Source organism: Monomorium pharaonis, chromosome 9 (genome assembly GCF_013373865.1).
Source record: "Monomorium pharaonis isolate MP-MQ-018 chromosome 9, ASM1337386v2, whole genome shotgun sequence".
Taxonomy (NCBI): Eukaryota; Metazoa; Arthropoda; class Insecta; order Hymenoptera; family Formicidae; genus Monomorium; species Monomorium pharaonis.
In genome coordinates this window covers 21,389,373-21,404,257 of record NC_050475.1, presented here as the reverse complement: position 1 = coordinate 21,404,257, position 14,885 = coordinate 21,389,373, and the positions used below count along the sequence as shown (strand labels likewise).

The 14,885-nt window shown below is 40.9% G+C and overlaps 1 protein-coding gene across 3 annotated transcripts in view; it reads left to right on the top strand.

Moving 5' to 3' along the window:
- Positions 1-14,885, top strand: part of LOC105828753 — a 171,589-nt gene that overhangs the window by 45,504 nt on the left and 111,200 nt on the right. For 2 of the 3 annotated variants that reach the window (XR_004964706.1, XM_036292319.1), the window contains exons 1-2: positions 530-979; positions 11,524-11,583. The gene's annotated coding sequence lies outside the window, so the exon portion shown is untranslated. Of the gene's footprint in view, positions 1-529; positions 980-11,523; positions 11,584-14,885 lie in introns of those variants that run through there. The other variant, XM_036292320.1, reaches the window with a different exon arrangement.

The following is a 14,885-nucleotide window of genomic DNA, read 5'->3' as shown; positions in this document are numbered from 1 at the left end:
TACTTCGTCGCATTTAAGACATCGATACTTGAAGAATCACGGCTCTAAAGGCATTATCCTTACGTAACAGGTATCATAAAAAAAAATTACAAATTGATGTACATACACAGAAAAGGGAAAGTGAATATAATTGAATTAATGCTGTCGGAAATTGTTCACGTACTATTTAAAAATAGAATAACAAAAACCTTTCGCGAATTACATGCTACTTTTAATCTTCATTCTCTTCTCTACTGACATCAAATAGTATTTATCCGCGACTGAAGACAAATGCAGCGGGTCTGAAGGTAAAAATAAATGCGCCACGAAGAAATTATCAATTTGCTATAAACATCTTCGCGAGGAGAAAAAGAAGTATCTTACAATCGTATCTCGCGCCATAGGTATCAATACGCGCGTAAACAAGGGTGAAGGGTGTCGCGGGAACCGCGGCCGAAGACAGACACGCCTGTTTCGGCTGAGCGTCACTGAGATCTCGCCGCCGACTTCCCCCACCCCTCGTCCGGCGGCGCTGGCGCGGCTGACGCGTCTCGCGCCGCCACTGCCGCCAGTCGGTGGCGGGCGCTCGCAGCGTACGTTTCATCAGCTGTGTTCGGACTTGGTGTTCGTTCTCCTCCTTTTTTTCTCCTTCCACCCCTCGTCACCCCCCCTCTCCCTTTCTCTCTCGCTCGCTTTGTGTTACGTCGTATGCGCGTATCGCGAATACGACAGTGATCCTACGGTTTGACGCGACCGCGTCGGCACGTGCCGGCGTCGGAGGATCGCACGGCCGTGGGAATCGGTGGGACGAGATTCGAATGTCGGAGCGCACGGTGCAGCTCCTCACGGTGCGTTTGTTTTGACATGTGTGTGGGCTGCCATATTGGATTACCGCATCGCTGCCGCTGCTGCTGTCGTCGTCGTCGTCGCCGTCATCATCGCCAGTACCATCAACGCGGGGCACCCGGGCACGAGACGCGACTTTCGCGCTAAAAAAAAGGTGAGAGTGAACGACAATGAAACGCGCGCGCGCGCGACGCCGGCGCGACGCCGCGCCGAGGCGTCGTCCTCCGTCCTCCGTCCTCCGTCCTCGTACGCGCACGAACGAAAGCGCGGCGTTTTCGGGTCCCGCTCAATAACGAGCGTCGTCGTCGTCGCCGCCGACGCCGACGCCGCCGCCGCCGCCGCCGTCGCTGCGGCTGTTGCTGCCGGCGCGGGTTTTTCACCCGTCGAAAATTCACGTTTGACTCGTGCGTGGTTGTTTCCCTCGCCGGTTGGCTGACGCGGGTGACGAGTCGAGCCGAGTCGAGCGGAGCGGAGCAAAGCGGAGCTCTTCGATCGCGCGAAATGGATGGCGCGGACGCGTCATTTCGCTCGATGCTCCGAAGGCCCGAATCCGAATGCGACTATAGCCCGCGCCAGCTGCTCCTAATAGTGTTTTCCCCCTCCTCCCCCCCTCGCTTTCATATGTCGGAGAAATAGATTAATTTATTGCACGCTCCGGAGCGGCGTCCTCTCGGTCGGTAAACGCTAATAGGAATTCGGTCGCTCGCATTATACGCCGGATCAGCGCGCGCTAAAAGCTGATGCTGCACGCGTGAAATTAACGAAGCTAAATGTAAAAGCGCGTATGTATTGTAGATTAAATAATTAATACCGTCGCGAATATGTGTTATTTAATTGTCAAATGCCGTTGCATTTATGCGTATAGTTGCCCTTAATGTGCGCTAATTCGACGTGGTGCGAGTGAAATCGCCGTGGAGGAGGAACGAGATGTCCTCGCGAAAGGCGAAAAAAAGCTGTAATAAAATCGTAGAACGTGTACAAGTACAGTCGGAGTAGCTAAATAAAGAGAGAACACGCGTTATTTACATTTGGCGACGGGGATGACTCATCGGGCGCCAAAAAGATAATCGTAAAATTTGGTTTTAAAAGTGCCTCGAAGAGGTTGCGTCATGCAAATGAGCAGATAAGATATTTTTCATAGGTAAATAGGTATTTTAACGTCGATCGACTCACGCTCAACTCGAGTGTAGGTCCAATCGCGAGCGATTAATATCTGCAAAATCATCTGTACCAAAATCGGAGTTTATTTTCACGATGCAAATACTATTTCTTTTTTTAGGAGACGTCCTTCTTTTGAATTAAAACACGAAAATTAGACCTTCAAATTTAACCGACCAAATTGTACTTTAATCTGGAAGATAAAGATTCCGTCGAACTAAATATTTGATTATGCTAATTGAATGTTTAATTGAAACTACTTTACCAAAGCTTAATTACTATCATCTACATTGAAAAAGGAGTTTGGTAATAGCTATCAAATACTACGTGAAATAGTGCCAATTAAATGTTTGGTTAATGCAATTAAAAATAATTTTACCTTTTTGAAAATGTTTAGTATATAAATATCGCTAAATTTGATTGTACTTACTAAATATTTCGAGTAGCAAGTAATATTTTTTCGTTATATTAATCAAGCATTTAATGTCGTTGTCTTACCCAACATCTGACAGCTATTACCAAACTGTTTTTACGTCAGCGTAGGCTCGATCATTACGACCAAACTTTTTCTTCAGCGTAGGCTCGATCGTTATTGTACCGAAACTCTTTCTTCATCGCGTGAGAACGCGGAATAATGTAATCGCGAGGTGCCCGAAACTCTCCGGGAGGCGCCGCGCGTTCAACGTTCCCGATCGTCGAACTCGGACGTGATTTGCTCCGTCGCAGTCGAATGCAGAAGCGCGGTGGCGCCTTCCGATCATCGGGCCGATATCGCTTTTCTCGCAGACGCCGCGCGTCGCGTCGCCAGCACGAGAGACGCCGAGCCAGGCGCGTTTGTGTTTGTGCGCCCGCGAACGTTTCGGACATTATATACGCCACGCTCGCTTATCGTTTACGACCCGTGCCCTGGGCGGAGGCAATCTCGTCGCGTTTCGATACGGATCTCGAAATAAACGCGTTCCATTAGCCGCTTCTATTTAGAGGAAGAATACAATGTGGTGACACTCTATCACGATTTTACGTTAAACTGCCTGCTCTCTCTCTCTCTCTCTCCATCCGATTAACTGTAAAAATTTACGAATTATATCGTGATAGATTAATTGTATTAATTTGAGGAGCCACAACGTCTTTGGAGAATTCGGCGCTGCTGTCTTTTGCAATTTTGCGGGAGTTGCTACTCCAAATACGAATGAAACATTTTCGCAATTTATTCAGACAGTATTTCGAAGAATTTTATACACAGAAAAAAAAGTAATATAGCCAATAACGTATGTGATTGCGGGCTGCCAACCACATAAAATATTCAATACAATAATATTTGCTATTAATGCAAGTACAATGTTGATATTGCAATAGCATATATTATTATATTGAGTATATCTGTAGTTGGCAGCCCGCAACTACATATCTTATTGAATATATTACTTTTTTTTTTCAGTGTATGATTTTCTTTGATTTGTTATTTTGATAGATTCAATACTGAATTTTGAAAATAAATCGAGGCAAACTCAAAAGAGAAAATTCTTTCCGTGTAGCTTCTATAAAGTTGAGCTCGTTTCCACGTTAGAAAACTTTGTCGAGTTCTTGCGTCCGAGACAAATCTAATCTCGGCATTAAGTCGGGGTATCGAGAGAAACACACTTCCCGACGAGACACGTCGAGGTTCAATGCTGCTATTTTCGATTATTACGAGCCGAGAGAACGAGAAGTGAACGTTCTCTTCCGCGACTGGAATTTATTTCGATGCAAGCCCCAAGCTCAGAGAGAGAAAGAGAGAGAGAGAGAGAGGACCGGTCGCGATCCGCGCGCAGTCTCGGCTCTTACATAACGCAATTACCTCGGTGATCCGTAATGACGACGTGAATCACACCTCTCGCTCAGAAGCGAGCCACGCGCGACGCACGATGCCGCACCGGCGGCGGATGTTGCGACGTAGAAGAGCGAGTGATATCATTCTCGAAGGCACTCTCGGAGCAAAAGCCGCGTTCCCCGCTGTGCGCCATTCGTCCCTCATCTACGTGGAATATCGCGCGGACGATAAATTCAAGCACGTCGCGCGATCTCGCGATCACCACTCGTCGATCCAGCCACACGCGTTATTGCACGCATGTATCGGGAATATCTTTTTTCCTCCCGCGACATTTTTTTCATGATTCTGCACACCACACAAAGATATTTTTGAATTTGTTTATTTATTAAAAAATTTAAATATAACAAAAATTAAAATAATCAAAAAAACATTACCAATTTGATGGATCCGCGAAAGGAAAGAGAAAGAAAGAGGTGAGAGAAAGGGAAGAAAGACGATGGTCCAACGCGACGTGCAAATGAGAGAACAAGAACACGGCTTCTCCTCGCCGCGGTTTTTTCACGTTGGTTTGCGCGCAGTCAACGCTAATATTTTTTTCCCCCTACGCCCTTTCCAACGGGAAAGAAATAAAGGGGATCGTAAGCGAACAGGTTACGGTCGTGGCTTAAAATTAGACTCGGTGCACAAGCGCGCGCCCGATTCATTTGCGACGGCTCGTATTCGTGTTCCTCTCCCGTCGGTCACTCCGTTTCAGTCGTTTCACCGCGGGGACAAAGGAAAGCCAACGAGCCTGAAAGCGAGACGGAGAAAGGAGTTAGGGAGAGAAAGAGAGAGAGGAAGAAGGAAGGAAGCGCGACATACACGTACGACATATACGTACAACGTACGCAACGTGCCCACGTTTCGTGCGTGACGAAAGAGCGCGAAAGGGTCGCAAAGACGCAGATGTTCACCCGGCGTTCGTACTCGGGACTTTAAACATGCCTGCCCGCGAGACGTAATCTCGTAATCCCGTAATCAAGCCGTCACATAAAAGGTTTCGGCGTTCACACGTTTCGCCGTCTGCATCTCGGCGAGATCGCCTCGGTGCGAAGGAGGCGAAATATCGCAAGCGCCCAGAGAATGTGGGGAGGGTGTTGTACACATGAAACGTAATACGTCTCGATTTATTGCGTTATTTTCGTGCAAATCGAAAAACATCTCGCATATCACCGTTCGTAAAGATAAGATTTTATCGTCCTACTCTGTGAAATTCTGAGACGTGCGCCTGGCTTTATTTTGTGTCAGTGTCACAATCACGCGAAGATTTTCTCACGAACCTTCTCGAAAAATTATCTTGTCATGCCGAAGAATTAATGTTGTTTGAATTAGGGTGAGAAAGCACGTGTACAAAACAGGTGAATCTGTATCTGTATCTGTATCTGTATAATCTCTTTGCTATTCAACGAGAGTCTTACCAGAGTGATAAGAAAGGAAAATACTGGGTAGAAAAATAGGTATGACGTTAATTAAACTCGTTAAAAAATTACGCGCATTTGCTTTATATGTTTGCTCACATTAAACTTCGAGTTGATTTCGAGCTTGTGGTTTTTAATGATCATTTATGGAAGAGTTTAAAAATGAATTGAAGTGGGAAGTAGGACACTAGAGAGGAATTAGGAACATTTAAAAGAGAAAAAAGTGATTTGCTAATAACACCGTGGAAGAGACGATGAAGTTGCCAGCTGTAGTGTATCTTCTAGGTTCCATAAAAGTTTTACAGAAGTCACAGCTGGAGGCAACTCGTAGAGTCCAAAAGATACGGGAGAAGAGAGGGGGTGGAGGAAAGACAAACCTATATATTACCGTTCTTCCCCATATTATCCGATTTCCTCCATTCATAAATCCGCGGCAGTGGCCGAGCTCGAAATAGTTTTATAGGAATGCGAAATGGCAATCTGCGGTGAAGGGTAATTATAATTAATGAACACTTCACGCAACACGTTGGTCCGGTAGTACATCGAAAGTGCACACGCGCGACAAAGATTGATGACGCGTTTCGGATAACGCGCATGTTTTTTATACGGCACGCGTTGAAGCGAAATCTGGGGGATTATTCAAAATGTTTTACGTACATAATAGTTTACCTGAAACAGTAGAACGGAAATGTGGAATCGAATTGGCTTGAGGGAACACTTCCGATGATATTTTCGTATATCTCGAATGTTGCGCAAGCGTCGCGTCGTCCCCGTAACGTTTTTCGCCTCTTGTAAAAGAAACGTAGAAACATTGAACATGACCCGATTCACTCGGGTTATTCATAGCGGCACACACTGGCTGGTAAAAGTCTTCTGACTCGTAGCTTGTCAAACGCACGTCCGTGTGTGCGTGTGCCTCTCTGACCGAGTGGCAACTCGAGGATGACGTAAGCTCGTAAGAAAGATTCAAAAGAGTTAATTCGGCGTCGGCCGTCGCCTAAACGATACGTCTGCCTACGCCGTTACCTAGATTCATTTTATCGTCTTTGGGGTGTAAAAGATAATTGGATCTCGGCGCTAACTATTATTGACCCGCGTTATTCAGTCTGGCAATGAAAGAATTGCCTGAATCTTCATCAAAATTTAATGTCAAGTTACATATTTGATTTAATTAATTTAGTTTCCGAGGAAAAACTAATTAACTGGAAATGTTGGAAATGTTGGAAATTGTAATTTCTCTCGGTTGTATTAAAGCTCCTCTCTCTCTCACTCATTAATGAGGAAGATTAAGGATTAATTTTGCTTTACTTCAGGCCGCAAGCTTTGCAAATTTGTACCAACTCACTGTACGAGACAAACGTTGTCGGGGGTCTTAATTAGTAGTCCTGAATTCGCGCGTGCGCGTATGTTATGGGGAAAAAGAAGAAATCTGTCAAAGGAGCGTTTCTCTCAGGTTAAAGATTTGCCTTTGTCTCACCGTGCTTTTTAGCGGAACTTAATTAACTTTTTGTTCGACGCGGCTCGACTTGATTAATTAGCCGGCTCTATAAAATTGATCTTTTTTATCAAATCTTTAATAAGTAATCGATAATTTGTTTTAGGTTGCATGAAGATGATAAAGAAATGTGAACATTTTATTAAGCTTTTATTCAGGAATGCTTTAAACATCTATATGTATATACATATAATACTTTATAATACCATTACTGATATCTAAAAAAAATATTTCATCTTTTATGCTTGAATCAAATTTTTCTCTTTTTTCCTTTTTTCTATGATTTTTTATTTAACTACAATTTTACAATTAATAATTATTTATTAACATGGCATACGAGAACTTTCTCTCAAGACTTAAAAAGAAATTCAATAAAAATACACACACACACACACACACACAATTACAGTTTTATTTACTTGATAGTAGGACCAATCTTTTCTACTATTAATCATTATTATTCTCAAGGTCTTGGGATGTTTTCAACCAATTTTTCAGCATATGAAACATATAGTGATTGTAATATCTTTTGACTATAGCAATAAAATTTTAGCGATAAAATCTCTCCATAAAAATTTTATTTTATGACATATTACACATTTTCTTTCGAACGTTAATTCGAAAAATTGAAAAAAACATACTATATAACAATGCTGTTTTCAATTTTTTATTCAGTACAGGTACAATTTCAGCGTTTTAGGATTATTATCCTCATATAGAACATATCATATCATATTCATTTATTTAGTTAAATCGCTTTTGTGAATAAACCACAGATGCCAAAAGATTGTTGATATTTCCATTTTTTAGCACTCATATTGTAAATGCGTACATATAGTTTTAAAAGTTATACATGAAACAACTACAAACATGCATTTTTATTATTTGATGACGTGTTGAATTAATTGAATTGTCATAATTGGATTGAGGTGATTTTAAAAAAATCTAAGCTTATGAAGAACATTTATTTGTGAAATTGCTTTATAAATTGAATAATCTATTTTTAATTTCGATTAAATTTTTTATTATAAAATTAACATTTTATTTGTAAATTTATTTGTAAAGATATACCATATATTTGTAAAAATATACCATTCTTTTTTATCGCTAAATCGAACAATATAGCTTGAAACAATGAGGCTCGAATTACAATTGTAACTAGTGCTATTACAAACAAAATACTGATATTTTTTATTGAAAATTATATTTAAATAAGACAAATTTACATAAAAGTTGTTTCTCTAGCATTAATAATATAGTAATCTTTTGTTGTAATTTTTTTTTATCACTAAATATTGACTGTGACACTGAATAAACTTTTATAATAACTCAGAATAAGATAAGAGTTAATTTATATCTATCCGGTATTTTTTGTGAATCCATGAGATCAATCTCTCACCGAACGATATCTTCGGCGGTTGGACCGAGTCAACGCTTCCGGTTGCGGGAAGAAATATAACCGGCAACGTTCGCCGCCGCCGCAAGAAATTTCCATGCAAATGTTTCGTGATCGATATCCTCCGCCGACGCCGATCGCGGCACCTTTCTCCATTCCGACTTTTGCACGCACACCGTTGCCATTTCCCGTCACTTTTCCCGTTTTGTGTGTTCTTCGAGCGGGTGTTTACCTCGGAGGAACAACGGGAGCGTTTCTCCCGGCGTCGCGCAATGTACACGATGCAAATTTCCGAATCAATTTAAAGGCGTCTACTACGTTTAATTAAGGATTTCGGAATTTCTTCGGCCGCTAGAAGCCTCGATTTATTCTCCCCGTGAAGATAAATAGTACCGCGCGAACTTGTTTCAAGTGCGCTCGGTGATAACGACGCGTCTTGAAGATTCTCTTCTTGTATTCTTCTCGGTTTTTATAATTACCGTATAAAATCTCCATAATCTTTCTCTTTTAGAGAATCATTTAGACGCGGAGAGTCTTTGAATTATAAATGTAATTATAACCGTAAATAATACATGTTCTTCTTACGAAAGATATATATAAAAGATAATAAAACTTTTTATACGTTTTGTTTTTTTAAGAAAAGTGATTTGGATATAATCATCTTCTTACATTTGATAAGGATCTCACATCAACGATTCGATTCTCGTTACCGATTGTCAAGATATATACAAAAAGATACGTAAAATATTTAAAAAAGTAATATATTTAATACTTTTTAAATATAATATTTATTATAATACTTTTTAAATAGAATATTAATGCATTTTTCAAAATATTAACTTATATTAATTACCATTGAGATAAATTCGACGACGGATTGTTCAAGTTTAATAATGCACGAATACTTTATTGATTTTCCAGACTTCCTACTTAAACATTATTTTTCTTGAGAACAAAGACTCATATTGAAAAGTTGCAAGTTTTATCCTACATTTTCTTAATTAATTTTTTTCATAGGGAATTGAATTATCTTTTCCAATTGTGTATTATCAGTTGAAGAATATTATGCATTTGGTGCATGATATAAGACGTACGACAAGGCAAATCTGTATTACGCGACATTGATTTTACTTGCTGCTATTATTATGCGCCATTGAATTTCCATCTATTCTACGCAACGCGACATGTCCACACCCAGTTTCGCGTGGAACTTAATTGTTTACTAGGCGTAGCGTGTGCTTGACCAATATTTGCCTGACTGTCGCACGTAATCAGTATCTCGCGGCCTTCAGAAACACTTCCCGTGCTAAAAATAGTAGTTACACTTTATTTTAGTAGAGACAATGCCTTTTTCATTGCTACGAAAAAATTCCTCAATTACATCAAATTTTTTTTCATTTTTATTATTATTAACAAATCAATTTTGAAGATATTTTAACAAATCAATATTACAAAATTTGTGGAATGGTTAAAGCAAATGTATTTATTATGTATTAGCTATGCCCTGCCACGCGTTGCTGTGGCTCCCTATTCTTATGCTACGTTTTTTTCAAATTTTCTTTGCTTTCGTTGTTTAACTTTTAAGAGCCTTGCTTTACTGTTGCTCTTTTTATTTTCTTTTTGAATAAGCATTTATCTATCTTTAATAAATCTAATATTCATTTATTCACGTACTTCTAACTTACTTTATTTATTTATTGCCTTTGGCACTGTATTCAATTAATTTGTTTCTATTTATTGTTTTGTATTTTTATTATAATGTAATATAAATCTTATTTTATTAAAACTTTGAAATAATTTTCAATTGAAAAAAACCGAATTTTTTTTTAAATACCCATTTTTTAAAATTAAGCATTTTGAATTAGAGTGTATTACCTTAATTTAAACACAATAGAAACATTCTTCGTCTCTTCCGGTCTCTCCCCGTCTCTCCCGGTCTCTCCCCGTCTCTCCCGGTCTCTTCCCGTATATTCGTAAAAAATATTTGTAATTAATTACTCTGTATACAAAAGCACGAAAAGTATAAGGTGTTGATCGAAAGTATTTACTGGCTCGTCTCCCTCCGGGCGCATCGTGCACACATCACATTACATCGAGATCCAAGTGTAATTCATCGCGACGTCGTGTATAACACGTTTTCATTTAACGAGCCGACAAATGGAGCCCTTTGCAAAATGTCCCATTGCCGTGGGAGAACAAAAAGCTCCTTCTCCCCCGCGTCTTCTCATCCTCCGATCCCGCAGGGCTGCCCTTGGCTGCGCGCGGGCGAGCCCCTGCGGCCGACATCTGTTACTCTCTGTCGTTAATTGTTATTACACGTACGACGGTGCACGTTGCCCACAGTGACGGCCATTAAACTTGCCCATTACATTATTGCCGAGTCGGTCGATCGCGGCGACTCTCCTTCGCGTCGACTCGGGCACTTTTAACGGAGCACTTTACCTAGGAGCGACGATTTCCCCGGTGCTAAAAGCATGATTTACCGACGCCGCCGGATTAAAAATGTAGCCGCGAGCTAGCGGGCAAACGGTTACGCAAACCCCCATGACATCTGACACCCCCGCCGCCGCTGCAACCGCCGGCCGTTCTCGGTGCTTCCACTACGGCGCCGCTTCCACCACAGAAATAGGTGACTGACTGCGGGCAGATGCTTTCGCGTGTATATACAAACGCCCGTTTAACCAAAACGCGCGCGTTTATTTTTAGTAACGACTTTAGCGGAGTGCGCGCGCGTCTTTACGACCGACCCGTCTTTCTCTCGGCGGGCGATTATTATTTCTCGCGCCGTTGCCGGTCTTACATCCGTATCGATCATCCGGCGAAGTATAAACGTATACACTATGTTGTATTACAGTGAATGCAAACAACGCGCGCGATGTCACGACCAAGTTATAGCTACGTTCTAGACTCTAGACAGATTGTTATAAATACAGGAGAATATATCGATTGTTGCGCCCTTCCATTTTTTATGATAAATGTAGAAAACATTTGCTATTTATGTTAAAGCCAGTCCTTGTTAAACTTTTGTGTTGAATTTTTAACATGTCAAATGTTAATTTAACACTGATAATGTGATTATGTTTGAATATTTTGTTAAATTGATATTTAATATTTCTTAGTATGCAAATAACACAATTTATGGACAAATACACAAGCACTATAAAGATAATGTAGGTTTAAAGCATAAATTCTAAGAGAAATGAATAAAATGTACGTGTAAACATATTACTAATGTTAATTTAAGTGGATCGTTAAAGACATGCGATGTATTATGTTAAATTCAACATAAATTTTTTAATGTAATGTTGTGTAACTCGTTCTGATTTGATGCTTTCTGGTCCGCAACGGAGTAATTTATTCTTGTCTCATCTTTATGTTGCAGAACGATCTATTTGTGGATCAGGCATGGAACCTATCACAACGATTGCGCGGCACAGTTAAGGTAAGAGACCTTCACGTTTTATAAGAGTGTCATGCGCTACCGATTAACATAACTGGTTAATTTGCACCTTGCAATCGGTTCGCTCGTGCGGTTTCTCCGACTTTCGCGATCCTTTTTATTGCGACAAGACGCGGTTAGATAAAGCTACCACCTTACGTTTGAATGTCAACAAGAGGTCGAGCTATCAGGTAAGCGGCACCTACGCGCATTACGATTCGCGTGTACGCGTTAATTGCGGGTCATTGGGTCAAACTAATAGCCGGTACACGCGTTTCCACCTGCGCACCGTATTGCGCATCGAGAAACGATTTCCCAACGCGCTCCAGTTATAGAACCAGTGAGCAAGCAATGTTGTGAGCCTCGGTTATTATTAGTTCTGAACTTGGCGAGGTTAAAAAAAAAGAATTTATTATCGCATTATAACAAAAAATTAGTAAGAAATATGATTATATTTTTTGTTATGATGTGATAATAAATGTGATTTGTTATAATTGTCGATTGACCTCGTAGAGAAATCTAATCTCTTTTTGCATAATTACATAAAATATTTATATGCAAATATGTAGAGGACATTTATAAACTCTGTTCCCAAAAAGTATTTTAATAGCTACAATTTGCATGCAAAATAACTATGAATATATAATCGGCACCGAAAATGACTATAAATTATAGTTAAATTATTATAATTCCAACATTTTTTTCTCAGCGTGAATACACCCTGTGTATAAGAGAAACGATTAATTATGTCGAAGTTGAGAAAGATAAATATTAGCACATAGATTTTGAGAATATAAAGTCATTCTAATTGTAAGTAGAGGAGAGAATCACGAGTCATACGAGCGCGGTAAAAACACATATCTTCAAAAATGTGTTACGGCATTAGAATCAGGGATCACGATCTTCTCTCGTCCGCTTCTGATAATTAGATACCAGCTCTGGTTGTAGTACCGTAAAAGCGCACCGAGAGCGTGAATTATGGATTATACGCGTACGCGTAGAAATTCGCCGTCATCTTCGAGATGCGCCATCGTACGAGAAACACAATATTTCATAACAGATAAGACGAAGCGATGCCGTTCGCGATTCAGGGAGTGGATATACCCGGCATTTCCACGCGGTGGTAATTGCTTTTTTTTTTAACCTCCCGCGCTCTTTCTCCACTCTCTTCCCTTTGCCGGCGCTTTCGACGTATCGTGGGAAAAATATATCGATCGTGGCTGGCGCGGATGCAATCGCGCGCGTCTGCAATACTGAGCGGTAACACGACCATCGCTCCTCTCGGAAGCGCCGCGCGCTGCCAGCTCGAAGAAATTTATTACATTTCTCATTCTCTCGAAACCCAATGTGAAAAGTATAATCCCGCGTGAGGTTGCGCTGCCTCGCGTAAACAATATTTGCCATTTTTTGGGGAGGGTGGGGGAGATAAACGATGACCGCTCCCGGAAGACTTGTCGATACTCAAGATGAAATTCGGACAATTAGCCTGGACCGAATTTTGCGTCTGGCGGGCGCGGCGGACATCTGCATTTCTTCTGCGAGTCTCATTTCCGTCTCACGCGTTTAACACGCGCACGACGCGACTCTCAGGTGAAAGACTTAATGTTACTTATAGTCGCACGCGGAAAGAGGAAAGTTTTGAGTAATATGAATGCGTTCCCCCCCGAGAAAAGCTTGTATGCCGTGCGTATAATTTTTCTCGCGAAGATGCCGCCCGGCTGCTCTCGCGACAATGGAGCGCAGTCGCGCGTCCCTGATTTTCGTGGTTATTAACTTTGGAGAAGTTGCTGCAAAAAATACTTCCATGCTCGTTAAGTAGCTTTAAAGAAAAACAAGAAAAAAAATCGGCGACAGCACCTTTCTACTCTGATTTCACTTCGTGCGTAGTGCAGTATCACACATACCGTAATCTACAGACTTTCTATTATTTTGAAACGAAACACTCTCCCTGGTCTGTATATATCTTGCATACAGATTTACTTTTCAGACCCATTGAAATGTAAATGTCCTGTAAATATTTCCGTTTCCGTGAGACATTTATATTCCGTGGGGAGGTGTGGGTCTTGCCCAAAAACTCGTTTATGGCAAGCGTGCATTTATAGCACAAAGAAAGGTTTTGTACGTAGCACCTGAGTTGCGAGAATATTGATTTATGAAAAGTACTTTCTTTTTTATTACATCGATAGTACGTACGCCGTACGGACATACAGAATTTAAAAAAGATGGCTGTACATGTACGCATGTTTATATTTTACATCAAAAATGAAGGGATGAATATTTATTAAATATTTTGAAATATGCGCAAAATATTTTTACATAATAAATTTTATACATTCAGAAACCTACGTTATAAACTTACGTAGACAATTATAATGACCGAAATATAACAGATATTTATTAATTCTTAATGTCATAGTAGTTGTATCTCCCATGTGTAACTTATACATTAAAACTATTTTTTAGTGTCCGTAGACGGCAGACAAATCGAGGATATTATCATTTGGCAGAATTATTTGCGATCAAAATGAGTTATTAGTTCTCTCGTATACGTCGCGGCATCGGCAATATCGAAATGAAGAAAGTATTTGGAGCGTCTCCAAAATTCCGCCGCTTCGTCGTCGTCGGGCTTTTCGTCGAGCTGTATTACGCGAGCGGTCGTAAATAAATCCATACATGAAACCGCGTGGAACGTCGTTCAATCTCGGGAAAGGGAAGAAATCAGCTGCGGGTAAAGATAAATACCTAGTATTATGATCTTTTATATTTTTTTACCAGGTTTATCAACTGTATGTAATTTTTGAAACGCGCGTAACAGTATACGCTACATACATTTTATGAAGCAAAGTAAAACGCGGAAATTACGAGCTTTTGGTAACGTTGTTGCTCGATGGCGAATCTGAAATATTTAAGCCACTCACGGGGGATGAAAGCACTCGCGTCTGGGGGTAGCGCGTATGGGGGTTGTGCAAATGATGCAGCCTTCGCGTTGGAATGTTTTCTATGCAACGCACATCGCCGCATCCCGGGGCTCACCCGGCAAAGCCCGATGCAGACGGGCGGGAGGGGAAGGGAAAGGGAAAATAATAGACGGCCGTGCAAAAGAAATGAAATGTTCTTAATGAACGAGAACGCAGCGAGAACGCGAGATCGCATTGAATGCGCGCGCGTGCCGCGCGTGTGTGTTCCGCGATGAAAAGCGCTGTATTTGAGAGAGCTTAGCGAGTGAAAAGCTACTAGCTTTTTATCCACGAATTGTATGCAGGGATGGTTAATAGAATGCACCTGCTGTAAAACGGAAAATTGGC